Source organism: Canis lupus, chromosome 5, assembly GCF_048164855.1.
Source record: "Canis lupus baileyi chromosome 5, mCanLup2.hap1, whole genome shotgun sequence".
In the NCBI taxonomy this organism is placed as follows: Eukaryota; Metazoa; Chordata; class Mammalia; order Carnivora; family Canidae; genus Canis; species Canis lupus.
Window position 1 is genome coordinate 79,956,376 of NC_132842.1, and position 20,149 is coordinate 79,976,524.

General features: G+C 53.0%; 1 protein-coding gene and 1 long non-coding RNA gene across 6 annotated transcripts in view; both read left to right on the top strand.

Annotated features, from left to right (window-relative positions):
- CAPZB (capping actin protein of muscle Z-line subunit beta) overlaps positions 1-20,149 on the top strand; it is a 130,914-nt gene that overhangs the window by 71,440 nt on the left and 39,325 nt on the right. The gene's annotated exons all lie outside the window — the stretch shown is intronic.
- Positions 259-17,104, top strand: LOC140634319 (uncharacterized). Its single transcript, XR_012031835.1, has 3 exons — positions 259-314; positions 15,848-15,989; positions 16,685-17,104. It is a non-coding gene; the product is annotated as an uncharacterized lncRNA (long non-coding RNA).

Below are 20,149 nucleotides of genomic sequence, written 5' to 3' on the forward strand. Positions count from 1 at the left end.
TAGAGAACTGCTTCAGAGAACTTCTGGCTCCTTCAGTAGGGAGGAAAGAGGAAGGTGGGGAAAAACCACTGTGTACAGTAAGCAAATCTTATCAGAAGTCAGGGACCCTGGGTCTTAGCGTTGGGTCTGCTGCTGTCTTCTCTGTGATAGGTGGGTCTCTCAGGGTCTCCTCTCTGAAGTGAGGGCCAGATGGTCACAGTCTCAGAACCTGAGTCCCGTTGCCTGGAACTAAAAGATCATCACCATGGATACTGTTGTGTTGTCATCACTACTTTCAGGACCCCTTTTGCTGGCATAAGAGACATTTCTGTAAGGTTTGTGACCAGATAACCTGCCTTGTACAGTGAAAATGTGGAGAGAGCCGAGCAGGTGGGGGGCCTCTGGCAGATGCCCCCGGAGTTGGGCTGGCTCCATTGCCTCTGCAGCTCACGTCTGTGGGTGGAGTTAGGCTGACTGGGACTTGAATCCCGTTCCGTCATCTTCCAGCTTTGAGAGCGCAGGCAGGTTGCTTCACCTCCCAGATTGCTCCGGCATACAAGATCTGGGTCAGAAAACCCCATTCCTGGAGCACTTGGGAGGGTTTGGGGATGTGTGTCACATGCTGCTGTACATGACAAGTGGTTAATAAGTGCTGGCTTTCCAGGACCTGTTGCTAACCCCTGGGTTCCACCAGCCTGGGGGCCACACCCCGACGCCCCAGGCTGCCTTCTGTGTGCACACAGGTGGATGGTCCCAGTCCTGATTTTCATGGGGTGGGGGTGTCATAACCAGTGTGCCCTTGCAGGGACTTGGTATGTTTAACCTGACAGGGGGGAAGGAGGAGGTGAGAAGGCCTTCCACTGAGGCATCTGTCTTGAAAACCATTCCCCTACCTTCTGTCAACTCCTGACGGGATGGAAAGCGGGAAGACGCCATTGTCATTGACCCCAGGGCCAGCAGAGCAGCTCAGAGTCAGATTGGCAGGCCGGTGTCGTTGCCAGGAAGGGCAGCCGTCGTTCTGCAGAGTGGGGTGATGGACTGTCCGGCAGAGGGGGGCTCCCGGCCTGTGTGAGTCTTCTCTGCTCATCACGCTGGTGGCTTGGGTGGGCGCTCTGCTCCCTCCTTCAGTTCCCTGAATTCATAATGCTCAGTCCTTTCTTGGGAAGGCCCGGTGGGAAAGCTACACAAAGTGGCTGGGTGGTGGGACAGGTAGGGAGTGTGATCTGTCCAAGGACCAGCTGGCGGATCCTCAGGGCCCTAGGTCACTTCAGCCATGCAGAGGTGCCACGCAGGCCCCTGGCTGTCATCCAGGGCCCTTCTCTGTGGTCCAGTTTCCTGCTCTCTCTGCCTCTGCCTCCTTCCGTCCCATCAGGGCTGCTGCTCTCTTGCCCCAGCCTGAAATCCCTATCTCTCATCTGTCCCATTCCTCACTGCCGTTGTGCCCCCCAGGCACCCCCTCCCCAGTCTGAGAACCAGCCCCCGCGTCCGTGGCTCCTCCAGGGTCAGCCCACAGTGGGCCTACCCCTTCCAGGGCTCTTCCCCTTCATCCTCTCCCTAGTCTGTCTGTCATGGTGGGGAGGCTGCTTGAGCACCTCACCTGCTACCACGTGTTCCTGGCAGACATGCCTGTGAGGGGCCCCCAGCCACAGTGTGGATGATAGGGGTGGGCTTGCAATAGTACCCGTTTATTTTGCACATGTCCTTGGTTACTGAGTGATCTCCCCCCACCCATGTACCCTTTATGCGTCCGGCCACAGAAGCCTATTTCAGCATGCTTGTGGAGGTGGAGCTCCTGTAAAGTTCTTGGTTGGGAAGTTTTAGGGCACCTATGAGTCTGACACTGGGTCCCTGATACGGTTGAGCACCTGAAAGCTTGAGGGCCCAACCAGACTGTGTTCTCATCCTCACCATGTCTGAGCTGGGTGACTTCTGAGCCATGGGGGGTGGGGGCTGCTGATGACACTGCCCTTGGAAACGAGATGTGGTGTTTGGAAAGCTTCTGGAACAGTACCTGGCATAGAGAAAGGGGTTCTCACCCAAGTCTGGTGCAGCCATCGTGCGGATGAATGAAAGCTCTGCTGCTTACCTGTTGGTTAGTTGGTAACTGTCAGATGCTTCTCTTGACCCTTCCCATGTTTATTTAAAATACACACCACATCTTACAGGTGAGGAGACCAAGAGAGGCCTAATTAGGTGGTCAGAGCCTCACAGCTAATTACCGAGTAGCAGGGTCAGGCCATTGGACTCAGAGGCCTAGTTTCCTCCCACCATGCTGCCTGTGTGCACAGCTTCTCCAGGAGCAGTTTCCTCCTCGTGCTGCAGGTCCTCACCCGACAGCAGACTCTGAATGCAGATATCACCCCGGTAATTAGTGCCAGTAAGAAGTTGTTCAGTCCTCACAAAGTGGAGCTTTCCCCTTCCCATGTTGAACAGGAGGCCTATTTGAGCCTCCCATTGTTAGAGACGAACTGCTGGTGGAGGCAGCCCTGGTGGAGGCAGCCCGGGTGCTGATCACGTGACCCCAGGTCTGTGTGCCGCCACCGAGTAGTACCCCTCCTTGGTCCTTTTCTCTTGGGAGGTTGGAGGCAGGTGCCTTCCAGCCCCCCAGAGGCTTCCCGTTTGCTTGCATTAAGGAATCAGCGCTCTAGAAACGGTGCAGGGGTGAAGAATGATTCCACCCTCCTTTTTTGGGGTCACTGGCCCTCATCAGGCGGGACACTTTTTATTCATTAGTCAGGAGGTTTGCGGTTGCCGCATTGCCACATCTGTTGCTGCCTTCCTGGGCCCGTTGCGCTCACAATTAAGGTTCATTAAAGACCCTGTCAGTCACAACAGGCATAGAACCTGCCTTTGAGAGGCCTCTCGAAGGGGCTGTCCCTGTGCCCTCCCCTTTGCAAATGATCACCGACCAGATTCTGGATGTGTGGTGTACCGGGCAGGGGGGACGGCGCTTGTGAAACTCCAGACTCTCAGGTCCTTGGGGGCCTGTTACCTTGTGTGTAATTGAAACCTTCACGCCAGGACCAGAATTGATGTTACAGATGGTGCTGGTAGGAGTTGTGTCAGATGGAGGCTTTGGAAGAAGTATCTGACAGCAGGCAGCTCGAGGAGAGATCTGGGGCCAAATACAGAAGAGATTTAATTATCGTTAATCTGCCTCTCTCCTCTTTCTGGAATGTGTAGGCACACTTAATTACTACTGACTGGAAGCTAAAATAACAGTCTGGGTTCAGAACAAAACCCTTTAGGAGATTTGCCCCAGGCTGGAAATGATTATTCTTCCTACAAGTGGATTTCCCCTCATTCTGACCATGCCGAATGCAAGTAGGGAGTAGGGGGGCGGGGGGTGTTGGCCCTGGAAGGTCTCTCAGTGTTCCTTCCCCAGCGTTTTCACGCCTTGTTTCACTGACCTTCCCACTTGTGAGCTCTGCTTGCTGGGGAGCCCCATCTCCAGGCCGCGTCCCTCAACGGGGCCCGGCTGACCTGCACTGCTAGCGCCCAAGGGCCCTCTGGCTCCGGAGCGCCTGTGGAATAGTAATGCTGCTCATCCGTATCCCGAGTCTACGCGGTGCCCGGCCTCATGGATGATGCTAAATAACTAGTAGATGAGCCAGTCACCCCACCCGGCCCCAGGCTTGGAGAGAGGACTCTCTGTCCATACCTTCTAAGCTGTGTAGTCTGAGGAGGGGCGAGGACACGGGGCAGAAGTGCCACGTGAAGCTGAAACGCAACTCAGGAGGCCTCAGCCCCACGGGGTCAGCGCAGGGATCGCGGTCGGTGCTGGCGGCCCCAGCACGGGGCAGTGCAGAGGGGCAGCAAACCCAGCAAGTGAGCTGGGTCTGGTGCACCCTGAAGACTGAGGTGACCTTGAGGAAGCCGCTTGGGCTGTCTGTGCCTCTGTTTCCCCATGTGTACCATGCAGGGAGTTGTGAATTCACCTCATTCTCAGAGGGCAGCTGGGAGGATTAAAGGGTGTGCTGGGGCATCGTGGGGTGCTGTGATGAGCGCTCCATGGGCCTTGCCAGCTGCTGTGATGGAGAAGAATACGTTGGCACACTTGCCTTGGCTTCTGTGCCAAGTAGTGAGTGCAGGAGAAACCCGTGACCTGGAGCAGCTCGCCTGTTGTAGTCCGGCTGTCCCTTAAGGACGGCTGTGTCCCCTCTCAGAGCACCCTGCATTTTCTTGTATGGCAGGTGGTGGGCGAGTGCTTCTTGATCAGGCTCTGGGAGGTGGTGCTGTCTTCTAGCCAGGAGGGGGGTGGCGTGGTGAGTGGGCTTTAATGCCCTCGCCCGTGGTGCTTGACCTCTTCTTGGGTCTGGGCAGCTAAAGCATGACGACAGGGCTCGTGGAAGAGCTGGCTCTGGGAGTCTAGCACAGAGGCAGGCCCCAGGAGCATTGGGAGCAGCTCGACAGCCGGTGGAGTCATGGTTCCAGATGCCCCAGGGTGTCACCTCTAAGGAGTGCCTCCCACCCACTCCGTCCTGTCGGCTAAGGGCGTATTAATCACTTAGGGCCATTCGGTGGACGTTTATTGCTCCTACCCTTCCCTGGGTTACTGGATCTTTCTAACAGCCTCTGGACCTCCCTGCCTGTAGTCCTCCACCTGCCCCATCTCCCTCTCGGCAGCCAGAGTCATCTTTCCAAAATGCGCTTTTCATCATGACCCTCCACTGCCCTCTGACTCCATACTGTTATCAGGATCAAGCCCAGAGAACATTCTGGGTTTAGCAAAACTTCTTGATCTGGCTGGCCCATCCCTCCTCTGTCCCCCTCCCCCCACTCCTGAGGCCCTTCCACTCCAGCCATACTGATCCACTAGGGTTTCTCAAAGGTCCTGTGCCCTGTAGTGTTGGGTCTTGTACTCTCCCTTTACTGGGAACACCTCTCCACAGCAGCTCTGCTGGTCTTTCAGACCTCTGCTTGGGCCTCGCTCCCCCTACTCTGTGCCTTGGTCACCGCAGCCATGGGAGTCCCCTGTACTCTCCATTGGATTAATTATGTGACTTTCACTGGCTGCTAAGCTGAGGGCAGAGATCTTGTCTGCTCTGGTCACCTTTGTATCCTCAGTGAAGGCGTGCTCAGGCCCCTCCTGCGTGCTGGAGCCTGTGCTGAGGCACTGGGGTCAGAGTGGTAAGTAAGATACTGTGTGTATCTGAAGAGCCCACAGCCCTTGGTGATGGGTGGGTTTCAAGGAAAGCTGCTTGGAGTAGATGGAGTCTGAGACAGGGTGATAGAAGGGAGCTAGCTGGACACAGAGTAGGAGCGCATGTTTGTGCCCAGATTAGGATGTCAAGCCTTGGGCATTGGTGAGTCCCTTGCCCAGAAGTAGGTGATGGGATGCACTGCGGTCCTCCTGAGGATCAGCTGTTGGTTGCCACTCAGACTTTCTGGTTGCATAATGGAAGAGACAGACAGCCATTGATTTATTGTTTGTGATTTTAAGGTTAGAGCTGGGAAACGTGTCTCTTCCCTACATTGCTCCCCAAGCCTCCCTGCCTCTCGAAGAGCCACCATCGGTCCTTTCTTGGGAAGCAGTGACCTTGCTGGTCCTGTTGACACTGTGCGCTCGCTCAGTGGAATTGCCAGCACCACCTGCCTTTATCGTGTCTGATCTCACAGGGACCTTGGTCTTTCCCAGTCAGATCTTTCAGGCTCTCCGTCACCTGGTGTCTTCCTCACAGCTCTGGTTGGTAACAGCTGCTGCTCCCAAAGGAACCCAAAGTAGGCCTCCGGCTTTCTGTTTTTCCTGAGCACTTGGGTTTTGGTGGAGAAAAGGGGCGCAGAGCCTTTACCTTTATTTCTGATCCTTGTCACCTTTCTAACTTAGACTTGGGAACATCTTATAACTGCTAGGGGGCACAGGCTGTCCTCCAAAGTAGAGCTAAAGCATCGGTTTAAGAAGACTGTGCCACAGTGCTGCATCGGACATCACAATGTCCCAGAAACAAGAGTAGAGACATAGGTGTTGGCTGTGTGGGAAGAACCACTGTCTCCTTCGCCACTTGGGAGTCAAAGAGGCATGCGTTCCCTCTGTAGGGAGCTGGAGGGGGCGGATATCATTTTTCTATTTTATTACAGATCCTTTGTCCATGTGCAAGATATTTAAATCCATGAGAAATGCTTGTGAGGTACTGTATAATAACATGCAAACAAGAACTGCAGCCCCAGGGTCCGAGGGGCTTGCTTGTTTTCCCTAGAATTCTGTTTCTGCCCTAAAACACCTTGATGGAAGAGCTTTCCTGTGTGCTGTGGAAAGAGCCCTTAGGAAGGGGCAGGTCCCACCTGCCTCCTCCCAGGCCAGGGCGTCGTCCTCTGTTGCTCCAAGGGACCGATTGCCAGGACTCCTGAAAAGGTGACAGGGACAAGACCAGGGGCTTCACTCTCCACGAGAGTGTCAAGCAGAATGCGAACTTGTTGGTCACCCCGTCGGTTTCCACGTTCTTTCCATTCCGGAGATCCGGGGAAAATCTGCCGACGCTCCACAGGCTTTGCAAATCTTGCCCTAATTAAAGGGCTGCCCAGCTGTGCGCACAGCTCCTCTGCCTCAAATCTCTGCCCTTTTGTGTTTGTGTTTAAAATTCCATCTTTCCAAAAAGTTTGCCACTCAGCAAGTCTCCTTGCAAGCCCCCACTTCTGTTTGGGGAAAGTTTTCTCCTCTGGTTTCTGTTCTGTGTGTGTACGGGAAGTTCAGGTCTCTCTGAGGACGTTCGTGCAGGTGCTCTTCTGTGGTCATTTTTGTTAGCCTTGACGTGTGTGTCTTGCCACAGCTCTGGGAGGTGGCAGTGGGCGCTCCTGGCGTCCGAGCTCTTGTACTCCTGGACACATGAGGGACTGGAGTAGCACTTTGGTTTTCTTCTGGACAAAATGAACAAAAGAGCTTAATCCTCCTGTGATTCTGGTTAGTGGGTGGGCAGTACTGCAGGATCAGGGAAGTCCTTCCGAAGGAACCTGACCTAGAGCAGCGTCAGGTCCGGTAGCAGGAGGCTGCGCTGTCCCAAGGTGAAGAAGATACCTGTGGTTCTTGTCCACCAGAGCTGGGAGGCATAATTCCTCAGAAATACACGAAGACCCCTTTCTTGGCTTTACCTTGCCTGTGGGGGGTAGGGTCCTCTGGCTTCTGCATTATAGGAAGCGTGTGGCATCCTGTTGTTGGTGGACCTAAGGAAGCAGTGCTTTAGGTAACGTTTGGAGAGCTTTCACTGAGGTCTGAAGACTTAGGTTAGGTCCTGCCTTCTGGTGGATGAGAAACAGTGAGACAGAAAAGTGAGTTGGAAAGAGAGTCCGCTTCCCCAGGACCTAGAGAGCCAGAAGGCATTTCCTTTCTGAGAGCCACTGAGGCAGCACAGCTTGGCAGGCCCCAGCCCTGGGTGAGGAGTGCCTGGTCACCCCTGTGGCACACATCTGGTTTGGGGAACAGATGAAAAGTCCTTGAGAGCAGTAAGGCCCGCCTGGCTTGCTTTTCCCCGACAGAGTCGGTCTGGAGTGTGAGCTAGGACATGGAGCAGCCTGCACATCCTTTGGGTGCCTGGGAGTTCTGATGTGTGTCTGTCACCAGGCCCTTAAAAAGCCAGTGGCGTGCTAACTGCCAGTGACCAGGTCTCCGACGAATGAAGGGGACACCATAGTTGATGAAGATCTGTGTCGTGGGCAATAGGAAATCCCGGGCTTCCCTTTAGTGAGTAGAATTAGGGTGGGAGGCTCAGGGGTGGGAAAGCATCCTGGAAGAGAGCAGAGAGGGAGTAATGTAGGTTCTGTGTACAAATAGAGAAATTTCTGATGGACTTGGACTTGGAACCTATGGTCGGGAGCCCGTTTCTTCTCCCTCGGGCTGTGCCCCTCATAGGCAGGCCCAACTCTTAATCACTCTTGGGTGGCCAGCAGTGCCACACTTAGTAGATGTGGGTTTGGTTTTAGGACGAACATCACAAACTTCTGATGAGCTTGCAAAGCCATTTCCTGGAGGGTCATAGAGATGAGTACGTAGTCTGTCTCGAACTGTGAGACTTTGCAGGGTCTATGGTTCAAATGAACCTTGCTGGTCATCTGGTCAAGTTACTTTCAGACATTTCTTAAATCGGTAGAACCCTTTTTCAAGCTAAATCTTATATAGAACTGGCATGAAACAGAGAGTGGTGGGTGGGCCTTCTTACCCTGTCCCCCACCTTCTTACCCCTCCCTCCACCAGCACCCACCAGACATCTCTTCTCTGCCTCGGAGAACCAAAAGGACCATCAGATGATCTATTCCCATTTCATTAGAGATTCAGCTCTGAATTCCTGGCTGATAGTGCATCCCCTACAATGTGCTGCGCTAATTTATTAATTTATTTTGACGTAGGAAAGCTCTGGGTCGTAAGAGTCAGTAGTCCAGTAGCTATTGAACGTGAAATAAAAAGGTAACACTGCCTCTGGTCCCTGATGCCCAGAGTCACTGCTTACTACCCCAAACTTAGATCACATAACATACTCTGCTGAAAACACAAACTGATCTTTTTTGCATTTGCATTGAACTTCGAGTTCCCTGGGTATATCTGTGCTCTCCACCTGGGACATTCTCTCTTGATTCACCTTTGTTTTTAAACAACAGCTTTATGGAGGTAGAGTCCACCACATTCTGTTAAATTCACCCTTTTAAAGTGTGTGTTTCATTGGTTTTTAGAATATTCACAGAGTTGCGCAGCCATCCGTCTCCCACACCTTGCTCCTGTGGCCAGGGGTGCTCCCCTTCTTTGCCTCAGTCCCACAGGCTTCGGCTTCTCAGGTCTTGCCTGGACTCTGCCCTGTTCCTTCTGCCTTCCTGAGGAGCTCTGGGCAGCCCTCCTCTCCGTTTCCATAGCATCCAGGACTCCCTGTCCATAGCACCTACTGTGTGGCTATGTCATTTGTGCCCCTCTCTCTCCTCCTAGACGTTGAGCTCCATGTGGGTGGGGACACTGTACTTAACCCCTCATACAGTTAGGTGGGATTAAGTGGAGCTATACATTTGAATTGTATCTCTTAATGGGCCAAAGTGGAGAGGAGCTCTTGATCCTAAAGGCCTAGCCAATGAAGGGGATGCATCGGTGGCTCCTAAGTGGAGCTGACTTCCCCAGTAGGAAGAGTTATAGATTTTTCTTTGTCCATGCGTGGTCATTTTCTCTGGATGACTCAGTGAAATTAAAACCTGATGAGACATCCATCCAATGGAAGGAATCCAGTGGGAAACGTTGTGGCCAGCCAGCCAAGACGGTTTTATGCAAAAAGGGGGGGGGGGGGGCAGAAGGCCCTGACTTGTTCTGAGTATGCCTCACATAACGTGGCACATCAGTGTTGGCCTCGAGCCCCACTCAGACACACAAACACAGCACGAACAATTCCACTTGAAAGGAACCGGCCGCATCCCTGGAATTTTGGTAGACTGTTAGGGTTGTTTAGAAGTTTGTGGTCTTGAGAGTTTGGGGAGAATATGTGGTGAAAAGAGCCGGAACTCTGGCAGATGACTCAGTGGCTGCGTGGCTCCAAGCCCCTCTGCTTCCCAGGATCATTGGCCTCTCGGGGTGGCTGTAGGGACCTTGAGGGTGAGCTGTACCCAGGCCTGGCTCGCTGTGAGCCTCAGCAGGTGGTGCTGGGGTGGCTTCTATTGGTCTACCGCACCCGCTCTGGAAATCCTGTTCCTTGAGCCATGGTGAACCCTCCCAGGTCAGCAGGAAAGAACCTTTCTGCATTTCACCAGCGTTGTCCATCTGGCAGCTCGCTTCTCATTCGGGCGGCATATGCCCGTTGTCAGATTTCCCTTCCAGAATCTCGTTTCATGGATCTCCGCGCCCCTTCGCAGCTTTCAGGAAGGCTGGAACACGGAGGCTTCAACGCACGTTTCAGAGAGCCCGAGGCCAGGCCCAGACCTGAATGCCCAGTGATGAGGAAGCGGGCTGGTTCTTCTTTCGCCTTCCACCGTGAGAGCTCGCTGCTTTACCCCGGCGGCTGTGATAGGGACCTAATCATGCAAAACCCACTCTTGCCGGGTCCTTGTCTCTGCCCTGCTGTCCAGCTGGTGATCCTTTCAGCTGAGATGGTTTTGTGCTGCGGTTTCCTGTCAGGCCGTGTGGCCGCTGTACCTTCCTGTGCCTCAGCATCTTCCTCTGTGAGCGCTACTCGTTTGGGGTGACAGTAAGGCCACAGCGTGCTGCAGGGTCCCACGGCAGGGAAGTGAGACAGTGTGAGCAAGCGGTTCAGAGAACACCCGTGGCCGCCAGGGTCCCAGCTCGTGGAGACGGAGATGACGCTGGAGGTTCCCGGTCCTGCCACTGAAGTCACAGGGCCTTAGTGAAAACATCGTTATTCTAAACCGGTTGTTCTGTGTAATTTCACCTGGTCTTTTCCCTGAATGATCTGACGTGATTTATAAGAATGCGGCCAATGCGGTAATCCCTTAGCAGGAGGCGGCCACAGCTCTGTGCCCACACTTGCTTTCCTCTCACGGGCCGGCCCCGGCCCCTACCATCTCCACCAAGGGGTCATCCTCTCCCCCGGGGCTGAGAACTTGCGTCTTCCTCTGCCTGGGGGTCCGGTGGTCATGGAGCCGCAGTGCCATCGTGGGTCACCGCTGTCACCCTCACTGCCAGCCAGCACCCCCATGCCCCGACCTTGGCCCCAGTCCCATCTCTGGGAGAGGCTCTGAAGCATGTTTTAGGAACCTGCTTCCCACAGAATGTGACTTGGACTCCGGGAGATCAGAACTCTGCCCGGGGGACCATGTCACCAGCACTAGGAGCCCTGCCGGCGTCAGACCCCACCTCTGTCCCGAATGTGTGAGGCCCACAACCAAGGCCTTGTGGCCACGAGGAGCACAGGCTGGGGAATCGGCTCCTCTCTGAGGCTTTGGGGTTTCATGGGAGAGGCCAGGGGTCATTAGGTCCCCGGGGCAGGGCAGCCTTGGGCGGGATGGACTGGGGGGCACGTTGGGGCCACGGTGACTTGTGTCTGCTGACTTTTCGGCCTCTGGCTTTGCGAAGGTGTTTGTTTTGTGCTCTGTTCCTCAGGAACAAGGCCTTAATTAAGAGGAGCAGGCAGGTTAGACTGCCCTGGGTTCTCTTGACTTCCTCCACCAGAGGAGGAGTCGTGGCCCTGGCCAGGGAACGGTTAATTTAATTAGGTTCCGAGTGCCTAGTTCATCCCCTTTGGGGAAGCATAGGGTTACATGTGGACAACAGGAGCCTTGTGTGTGTGCCTGTGGTTGACTCACAGATAGTGATTTTAATTTTCCCTCAATTTGCTTTCTCTTTGTTGTGCCCCTTCCTGACCCTTCCTTTAGCAAACTCTCCTGGCCTCTTATTCCAGGCTGTGAGCTTCTAGAAGGCAAAGCTTTGGAGTCTTGAGTATGAATGGCTGAAACCCAGCCCAGGAAGTTTGCCTTTATTATTTACCTGGGGTGGTTTGGGGCACCTGTCTGAGAAGAGGAAGCGGGGAGGGACTTGTTTCTTGAGAAAGTTCTTTGTTGTAATGGCATGTGAAAAATTTGTTTCTAAGTAGAATAAAATATTTGATCAGAAATGCTTTCCTCGTGCTAGCCCTGCTGGCCAGCTTCATTTAGACACTGGGGGCACTACAGGCACCACCAGCCTCTTGAATCTGGGGTGCACACGGTTCACCATATTTTAATGTTTTCAAAATAGGGAAATTGCTTCTTACACTTAACAGGTACCTTGAATGATATTCTTGTTATACACTTTGCAACGTATAGACGTCTAATGAAGGTCATAGTTTGTACTTTCATTTAAAGAATATCATTCTTAGAGTCAAGTGACAGCTTAGTTGGAAGAGGGCTGGATCTGAGATGGGAGGGAGGGCAACCCCGTGCGTGCATGCGTGTGTGGTTGGGGTTGGTGGAGGACTGAGTAACCTTCGGTTCAACAGGTAACGACATGCTTGTTTCTGGTCCTGCTCTGCGCTGAGTTGGGGGGCTTTGGGTCTCTGCCGAGATCCACGTGTGGCTGGAGGGCTTCGTGTGGGCAGGGAGCCCCACAGCACAGTCCCTTCCCGTTGCTGGCTCCCTGTCCTGGGAGGGGTGGCTTTGTGGCCACAGATTCTCCTCTCTTCCTTACACTCACCTTGGGGCCTCCTGCCCAGAGCCTGTGTGCTGGCTCCTGCTCCTACACAGTGCCCCCCTCTTTCCTTCATTTATGTGCCATCTCTGTGCCACCTCCTAAACCACTGAGTCCCCACAGTCTTGCCCTTGCCACCGGGATGGCCCCTTGTGCCTTGTCAGTGTCCAGTGGCTGGAGCATGCTTCAGGAGAGCAGGCTGCGTGTGCCCACCTTACCTGCCCCTGTGTCCCTGGCACCTAGCACATCCCTGAGGGGGTGGGGGGGGAGCCCTCAGCATCCATTGAGTGGCGTGAATTTCTCTTTGAGGCCAGTATTGTAGCCCACATTTCTGAGGTTAAGGAAGGGTACACTCAGCCAGGAAGTGGCAGACCAAGGATCTGAAGTTGTGTTTGCTTTCAAGGTTGGTGTTTTCCAGAATGCCACACTGTAGACTGTTTCTGACACCAGCATGTGTGTCGCCAAAAACACTCTTTAGTCTTATATTTCATTTTTCTGTTTATTTATTTTCATTAGTGAATAAAGGGGAGAGTTTGTAGCCTTAGAAAAAATGAAAGGAAGAAATGAAACTGTAAGCAGAGACCTCTGCTGGCCACCGGGAGCTCGGGCATGCTGACACCTGGCTGCCAGGGAGCCGGGCTTCTGATGCGGGGAGGGGGGCGCGGGGAGCGGGGCGGCCTCTGCCCAGCCCTGATTTCCCCAACATTACTCATCCGAGTGTTCGACCCAGCGAACAGGGTCTGTTTTCGATTCTTATCTCTCTGGTGGCGGGCTCGCAGCCAGCGGGCAGATCAAAAGATGGAATGTGTTCGTTTAGCTTTTTTTTTTTTTTTCCAGAAACAGAGGTACAAGGGCGCACTTCTTAAAGACGGGAGTGCAGTGCAGTGGATTGGATTATCCATGGGGTTGAACTGGTCTGGCTTTTGTGCCTTTTTTTTAAGGGTTCATCTCAAGTTTCTTTTTCTGGTTGAACAATTGTTTTCAACGTTAATAACTAATGGAGAAGGGGAAGAGGCAAAGTAGAACCACATGGCGGCACAGACACGAACCTCACTTGTGGCCGGAAACTTCTGATTTGTATCTCTTTTCATGTGATCCGCTGCTGGGTTAGATAGTAGAAGAGCCTTCAGTTTGAGGCAACAGCAAGAGTGGATGTAATTTTTTTTTCTTAACCGAGCTGTTCTGTATCTCACATGTCCTGTCTTGGGCCACTGGCAAATAGCGCTGCGACTCCGGCGCAGTCTTCCTCCAAGGCCCTGTTTTGCTCTTCTTTAAAATAAGGATTCTCTAACTGTTCTATGCCTGGGGCCCTTTTGAGGATTAAAGGAGGTGTTGCCGGGAGAGTTTATAGTACAGTGCCCGGCGTGTACCACCAGATGCTGGCTGTGACTCCTGCTCATCATCCTTGGCCTCATTATTATTAAAGGATCACCTGCAGCTGTGACTCAGGCCGTCCTAGCCTCTTTTACCGTCTACCTCCTGGGGTCTTTCCCTTCCTGTCCCAGTTCGCTTTCTTCCCCTTCCACCCTCCTCGGGTGGCCCCCTTGGCCCCGGGGAGCCAGGTGACGGTGTCCGCTCCTCAGGTGTAGGGGGCATGGTGCCTCCTGCTCCCGGGGGTGTGGCCTCAGGAGTTTGTGGCACAGGAGAAACTGATCGGTGGAGTCCTGAACCCCCACCCCACCAGCATGGTGCTCTGGCCGGGGCAGTGCTGTTTACTGTTCCAAGTCACTTAGAATTAAGTTTAAGTCCCCCTAACAGCCTGGACTGATCTGACACCTTTGGTGTTATCCGAACATTCCTCACAAAGGCTGTTAAGCTGTTCAGATGGGCAGTTTGGACAGAAACCATCCGGCCCTCGGGTGTCGGCACCAACCACGTGTTCTCGCTCAGGGGCAGTGGAGCCGATGACACACGCACCCCGGAGTGAACTCTTGCCTTTGTTTGGACCTGTCCTTTCATTTAAATTGCTCTGCAAACTCCTGATCCTTGGGACTTAATGTGATTTCTTCCGCTGTTCTAAGCACTTGACAGGACTGAGTGGGGGCAGCTTTGGGGGTTGAGGGTAGGGAGAGCGCCGGTAACTAATTGACGACAGAGATAAACTGCCTTTATTCTGGGTGTAGAGTAAGACCTCCAATCAGTCAGCAGACTTGCTGGAGCCCCCAGCACCCCGTGCGTGTCTCTAGGCTGGGTCTAGAGAACTGGGCTCTGCTTCCCTGGGCTCGCAGCCGGTACCTGCCTGGGCGCACACTCAGTACCTGCCTGGGTGCACACTCGGTACCTGCCTGGGCTCCCACTCGGTACCTGCCTGGGCTCCCACTCGGTACCTGCCTGGGCTCCCACTCGGTACCTGCCTGGGCTCCCACTCGGTACCTGCCTGGGCTCCCACTCGGTACCTGCCTGGGCTCCCACTCGGTACCTGCCTGGGTGCACACTCGGTACCTGCCTGGGCTCCCACTCGGTACCTGCCTGGGCGCACACTCGGTACCTGCCTGGGCTCCCACTCGGTACCTGCCTGGGCTCACATTCGGTACCTCCCTGGGCTCACACTCAGTACCTCCCTGGGCTCACACTCAGTACTCAGACTCAGAGAATGTTTTTTTTTTTTTTTATTTTTTTATTTTTTTATTTTTTAATTTTTTTTTATGATAGTCACAGAGAGAGAGAGAGAGAGAGAGAGAGAGGCAGAGACATAGGCAGAGGGAGAAGCAGGCTCCATGCACTGGGAGCCTGATGTGGGATTCGATCCCGGGTCTCCAGGATCGCGCCCTGGGCCAAAGGCAGGCGCCAAACCGCTGCGCCACCCAGGGATCCCCGACTCAGAGAATGTTAAAAGTAGCGAGGAAGGAGTGAAGTGATAGCTGATGGCAGGATTAGAACAGCCATCCCCGATGCATTTGGAATTCAGTTGATCTCAGTGTTACTATAGAAATTCCAAAGAATTTGGCCTCCTGATAAAGAAGTCAGAACTTGGGCTGGGTTCTAGAGGGTGGTAGGATTTGAGAGGAGAATGAGGATGGGTTGCCAAGTTTAGCGAATAAAAATGTATGTCCTGAGTATGAGATTCATCATGTATCAGAAATTAAAAATTAACTGCCCAATCCTGTATTTTCTCCAGCAGTCCTGAAAGGGAGGATATTTTAGGCAGAAGAACACGTGTGCTAACTTGTGTGGAGAGAACAGCGAACAGGACGGTGGTGTTGGGAAGCTGCCAGCAGGAGTGGGGGGTGGGATAGAATGGAAGACAGGTTGGTGGGTGGCACTAGGTCGTGACTAATGCAGCCTTGGGCAGCTGCTCTGGCACAAATCTGTGGACACACCATGCCATCCACACTTTTCAGTCCCCATGACAACCAAAGAGGATTCTTTGATCAAAGAAATAGGACTGATGGAGGAGAATGGATACAAAGGTATGGTTCACCTTGAAAGTTTACCCAAAAGGCGAAAATTGTACTTGCTTGGGCAAAGGATCGGCCGGCTGTATCACATCCCAGATGCTCTTCATGGAAGGGCACGTCCTGCGCCTTCAGGAGTTCTCTGCTTTTCTGTGCGCTGCCATAACTGTGGTGACACTGTAGATGTATGTTCTTCTGAGGTTGGTTAGTACCTGGCCATGGACTTAAAAGCCCACTCACAGATCTTTAGGGGTGGCTGGGTGTGGGAGCCCAGGTAATATCACCGCTCAGAAGCTCACACAGGCGCTCTCCTGATGCCCACTGCAGCCCGGAGCCCTCACCCACACCCCTGCTTCCCTCGCAGAGAGAATATAAGCCATCTATCTCCCCTCAGACCCTGGAGCAACCTTCTGAGAAGGCCCATCCGTGAGTCGCCTGGGGGCTGATGTTCAATTGCCTGTGGGCAGCAGTGGAGTGAAAGTCAGCTTTGCCCAGACCTCCTGGGATTGGGAAGCTTCCTGACCATGATAGGCAAGGTAGGCTGGGCAGGCCACGAGAGCGGCCCTTTAGGGGACAGCTGGTACCACAGATTGACCCTTTGCACTGCTGCCTTAGCTTTGTGCTTTGAAGAACATGAGTTACGAAATGGGAGGAGTAGAGTCCCTTCCGGTTCTTTACACTGACCTTGGAAGTTACCCTGATCTATTTGGACAGGCGGGGAGGGCTGGATCCCATTTTCTAGACCAGTGGCTGCCACATTGTTGTATTTCACAGGCCAGAAACATTTTTTTTAAAGGCGAGATGGGGGCTGGTGGAGAAAGAAAAACAGAAGAAGAGTAGATCATTAGGTTGTCAATTTTTTTAAAGATTTTATTTATTTGAGAGCACAAGCAAGGGCAGAGGGAGAGAGAGAAGCAGACTCCCCATTGGGCAGGGAGCCCAATGCAGGGCTCAAACCCAGGACCCTCGGATCATGACCTGAGCTGAAGGCAGGTGCTTAACCAACGGAACCTCCCAGATAGCCCTGGTTGTCAGTTTTTAAATAAAAAACCAAGTAAACCTATTATTTCATAAAACTAAGGGCATCTTGATACCCTGCCCCCCAAAAGGCAGTCTCCAAATAAAAGATGAACATGTTTAACTACATGAAGAATTTTGTCATTTTGATTATAGTCTCTCTTTACCTGAAGTATTTTCACCACAGCAGTGATGGTTTTTTGTTTTTGTTAAGATTTTTAATTTGCTTATTCATAAATGAGAGACAAGAAAGAAGCAGAGAGAGACACCTGATGTGGGACTCAATCCCAGAATCCTGGGATCACAACCTGAGCCAAGGTAGACGGTCAACCATTGAGCCACCCAGGCACTCCAACAGTGACGTTCTTATTACAGACCAGCAGCAGCCGGTCTCCAGCAGAGCTTATCCAGTGCATTGGACACATGAATACCAGAGCAAAGGCTAGAACCCAGTCTCTTAGTTCCCAGTCTGGCCACCATTGCTGTGCTGCTCGGGGTCACATGGTAATAAAAATGTAGGACTTTAATTAAAATGCCAGCTCTCTTTGTCTAGGGCTTTCCCACTACCTCGCGATTCATATTTGGGGAATGTCTGGTTGGAACTACAAAGTGAAGCGGGTCCTTGTGTCCATCAGAGTTCAGTTCTTGACGGCAAACTCTTGATAAAGATCCTTACTGCACACCAATTTATTAACTTCAAAACAAAGCCAGTAGGTGTTCTGGAGGCTCCATGTGGTAAAATTCCTCCCTCCCATCCAAATACACCCGGCCCTCACTATCGCCAAGCACGGCTGCCATAGGTGCTGGGAATACAGGCCTGAACAAGGTGAAGTCCCCACCCTGGCAAAGTCTGCATTCTAAGGAGGGGAGACAGACAACAAATAAATCAGTAGACGTGTTAGCAAGAAATTACTGAAATACTTGTAATTCGTGGATTAACCTTTTGATCAGTGGTGCAGCTGAGCCTATTTTATACTGAATCCCGTTATCTTGTAAGCTTTCCTATGTGGGGGGCCGGTGGGGAAGGGGAGACAGCTTGGCTCCAGGCAGAACTGGGGATCAGAACCGGATGCTCAAAGGTCTGTTTTTATGCAGTGCCTGAAGCAGTGTGGTGAATTCAGGTGGGACCCAGTTTGACGTTGCCCTCAAAGAAGCACGTACAGCAGACAATGCTGAGTACAGAGGAGGGAGGGTGGCATGTGGGTGTTCGATGCTAGCGTGTGTGCCCTCCCCCTCGTTGGGCACTGGACTGAATGCCCAATGCAGGTCTTTTGTGATACCCCAAATCACGGTGAATAGGTTTTGCTATCCCCACATTACAGATAAGGAAATCAGGTCTTCATAGAGAAGTGAAAATGACTTGCCCAGGGTCCTAAGGGTGGTAAGTGGTAGAGTCAGGAAGTCACACTTCAGAGCCTGTTTGCTTAGCCTCTGCCACAGTCCAGGATGAATCGGGCCCCAACCATTTCAAATGGGGTTTGAAGCAGAAGTCAGGGCCCAACAGGGAAGCTAAGGCAACACTCAACAGAACAAACGGTGGTGCAAAGGGCTTGTGGTGACCAGCTGCCACATAGGTGCTCAGGACCATCCGCAGGAAAGCAAGCGATTTTCCAATCCCAGCTGCCTTGGATGGAAGCTGTTCCTTGCCTTGGCCAGGACTTCTTTCCAGGCTCTGTGGCCGTTGGTTGTTGAGCAGGGAGGTTATTTGCCGCCTTGGATGGGAGGGGGTTACTTGCTGCCACAGTGTGCCTTTGGCATGCACTGTCCCTGCTCTCAGTTGTCTGTTGAATCAGAGTTAGTCAGAGGGGGAGATTTCAGCCTCCCCTGCTTGCTTCCTGTGTAAGCCTTGGGCAGCTTAAGGACTCTGGTCCTCAACTGTCTAGTCTTTACAGACAGATGTCTGTAATGGGCATGAAGCTGCCTGCTTTACAGGAGGAGAGTGAGCTCTCAAGTGCAGTCTGCCAAGTATATGTAAAGGCCTCGCCTAATCCCTGGTACCTGGCAGACACTTGGATGTGCTAGGGGTTTGATGTGTGTGTGTGTGTGTGTGTGTGTGTGTGTGTGTGTTTTAAGATTTTATTTATTTATGCATGAGAGACACACACACACAGAGAGAGAGAGAGAGAGGGGGGCAGAGACACAGGCAGAGGGAGAAGCAGGCTCCATGCCGGAAGCCTGACATGGGACTCAATCCCGGGTCTCCAGGATCAGGCCCTGGGCTGAAGTCGGCGCTAAACTGCTGAGCCACCCGGGCTGCCCGGGGTTTGATATTCTCATCACGAAAACTAACCTTGAAAATAGCCTCATTTGGGGCCCTTAGCTGGCTCAGTCGGTAGCACGTGTGACTCTCGATCTAGGGTTGTAAGTTTGAGCCCCATCTTCAGTGTAGAGATTACTTAAAAAATAAAATCACAAAAGACAGAAATAGCTGTGGGGGGGGGGGTGTGGAGGACACGGGTGGCCGTTGCAGATTGCGCCGGAGGTTAGTGGTGTGGACATCTCTCACAGGCTAGAGGACCGGCAGTGGTCCATGTAGAGGAAACCGATGGTTTCACTGAGGCCAGAGTTTATGCGAGACGAGGTGACCATCTTCCAGTTGTGGCAGCCAGGGCCGTGTGAGCTGCTCCGAAGCACCTGGGGGGCTGGCAGAGGGGCCCAAAGAAAGCAGCCCCCGGAGGCTGGGTGGTCTCCGAGGGGGCGGTCCCCATGTCCTCACCTTCCTGGAGGCGGTCGGGGTCTTCCAGCCGGTGGTCTGCCCCCCCGCCGAGCGGCTCTTCTGGGTATCTTTGCCACATGACTTAACTTTTCCATTTGGAAGGGCTGTTGGTGCAGTTGGCAGCCACCATCCTGGTAAACGATATGGTGGGGCCTCCGTAAACCCAGGGCCATGAAACGAATAAGTCAGCACATTGAAAATATAGCGTGGAAGTGACTCAAGCCCGAAGGAATCCGTTTCTGAAAGTGCTGCCATCCCTTCCTGGAATATTTTGGTGGAAATGGATGTTTGAATTAGGAGGAGGCGGCCTGGTTGCTGGTGGGGCCCTGTGTCCGGTTGGGCAGGATTTGCGCTGGGAATCCGCCCCGCCTGGCCAGGCCCCGGGGCCCTCCTCCTCAGTGACGCGGCTCCGTGTGGGTCCGAGATAAGCCCGCTGGAGCTCGGCTCTGCGCGAAGCTAGTGTGAAGCACCTTTGCAGCAGGTAGGGTTGACTCTGCGAGCCAACCTGGTAATGCTTGGCCAGGGGCCTGGAAAGTATTGGAAACTCCACCCCGCACGGGAGCCGGTGGGAGTTCTCGAGCACGGTCGGGTTATTCTCAGAGTTCTTTGGATTCCTATGTATTTCAAATGTTTACCTTCTTCTCAGGACATGAGCTTGTACTTTGCCCACCAGAGACCAATACCAAGCACATACGTACTTAAACGTACCAGACCACCCTGGCGACCAGGTAATTAAAGCTGCACGCAGATTTGGAAGGAAGGCTGTGTTGGAAATCACGCTCCGCTGTAATTCAAGAACAGGTTTCTTTATGGAGGGACACAGTTGGTGTCAGACACATGTGGAAAAGAAAAGAACAGGCCCATGATTCTGGCAGAGTACCAAGGGCCAGATGTTAAATGTGCTGACCATGATGTGGCTCCGGTTGCCATTAGCCAACCTGGATTCGACGTGTTGTTTTAACC